Below are 2,049 nucleotides of genomic sequence, written 5' to 3'. Positions count from 1 at the left end.
CTGCGCGTGTTTCGCGAGCTTCCCTGAAGTCTGACCGTTTTTCTGCATTTCCATATTACAGCCATCTTTATCCATTTGCGTATAGAGGTGTCCGTGCATGAGGTCTGATTTCCTAGGAAGTCAGCTATGATGTTATTGTGTTCAAAGGGAAAGACAGAGAATATTTTTCACTGCTGTAGAGTCCCTGTGCCTGCCTTTTAAACTTGAAAGATCAGTGGGTTTTCTGTGGAACCTGAACACAGTAGTATTGGAAAAAGTGTTTCTGGAAGAAAAAAACTCATTTTTTTTAAAGAGCGCTACTCATTAGCTTACAGGATTTAACTTTCTTTGTGGGGAGGGACAAAAAACATAAAAATAGATCACTTTATTGAGCATTTGCTCTGTGCCAAGCAGCCTTCCAATAAAATAAAACCACTTTACACAAATGGTTTTATTTCATCTCATACCATGTCTCCTAGGGCTGTTGTGAGGAGTAGATGAATTAATAAACACAGAGAACTTAAAGCAGTTGAGCATGTAATACTTGTTCAGTAAGCGAGAGCTATTTGTGACAGTCCAGTGAGATAGGTAACATTATCGTGCCCATTTTACAGATGAAGAAACAGAGGCAGGGAAGTTCTGGTATCTTGCTCAAGGTGAAGCAATGTGTAAGTGGTTGAGTCAAACTAAAAGCCAGCTCATAGAGAAGGCAAGATATAGTTCAGTCTTAAATGAGGTTTATGTCTGCACATCCTTTAAGTGTAAGATGCCGGTCCGCACTCCAATCGGTTATCATTTTCTATATGTCTTTCTCCTCCTTCTGAGAAAATAATCTAGAATGTAGGATAATATCTATGGCCTCAAGAATACTTCTTGATTTTTCTCTTCTCTTTCTCTGTCTTGAAGCAGCATCTCCAAAGATGCTAGTGGAGAATTTAAAACTATGAGCTCTTGGAGTTGATTTTAATTTTGCTCGGCTCGCCCAAGGGTTAAGTTAACGATCTAGGGGCTGAGTTATCATGGGCAGCAGTGGATGGATCCTCCTGACTCCCTCCTGTAAGACCCTTGCTGCATTCCCCCTTAGCGCTATCTGGATCACGTATTTTGACGTTGGATAAGGCCGTTTACATAATCTCCTCTGCCAATCCTCTTATAGTAAAAATGGGCACCCAGCGCCCAGGTGGTTAAGGGACTGCTCCCAGTCACAGCTCCCCTTGCAACCTCCTCTTTGTTCACCTGGCCCTGAGGTCTGCCCTTCTCCCTCCTCTGTCCCTGGAGAGACCTACTTGCCACCAAAGTCAGAAATGGTGTGAACCTCCCTGACCATTCCTTCTTATTCCCTCTCTACATAAAACCTAATCCTGGTTCTACCTTCTAAGGACCTCTCCATCCACCTGCTTCCCCCCAACCCCACTGCTAGCACCCTCCCGACTGCTGCAAAAATGCAGGTTGCCGCAGCCTCCTCCCTTGGGCTCCCCGACACTGGCCAAGTGGCCTTTGCTCTTTGCCATGCAACCTTGTTCCGCTTTTGCTTGGAATAAAGGTGCAGCGGTGCTGCTGTGAAGATGAAATGATTTAGTCAAGTCCTGAGAAACCAGAGAGGTGGGAAAGCCTGGTGGTCAGAGGTGCAGGTCTGAAGCCCCACAGCCCAGGTTTGCATGCCAGACTCTCTACTTGCTGCCTGTGTGACCTTGGGTAAGTGACACAAATTCTCTGTGCTCCGAATTCCTCATCTGTAATATTACGAACATGAGAGCGGTACCACCGAAGTTTGTCAGAGGATTGAATGAATGCATGTAAAGTGGTCAGCTAGCCTTCATTCACTCATTTATTCAACAATTGCTTACTGAATTGGGGGTTCCAGAACTGTTATCAGACCACCCAGTTCCTGTTCTGGGTCTCTTACTTGTCATGTGACCCTGGGAATTTACTTAACCTCTGTGTGTCGGGGTCTTCACGTGTAAAGCCAGGCTGATGACAGTACCTCCCTGAATGCGTTGTGAGGATTCACTGAGATAGTCCCAGTAACCTGTTCAGCACAGGGCAAGTGCTCTCAGGGCTGTGCTGCTA

The sequence above is a fragment of the Mandrillus leucophaeus genome, unplaced genomic scaffold, assembly GCF_000951045.1.
Source record: "Mandrillus leucophaeus isolate KB7577 unplaced genomic scaffold, Mleu.le_1.0 Scaffold232, whole genome shotgun sequence".
NCBI lineage: Eukaryota > Metazoa > Chordata > Mammalia > Primates > Cercopithecidae > Mandrillus > Mandrillus leucophaeus.
This window is presented reverse-complemented; position numbering follows the sequence as displayed.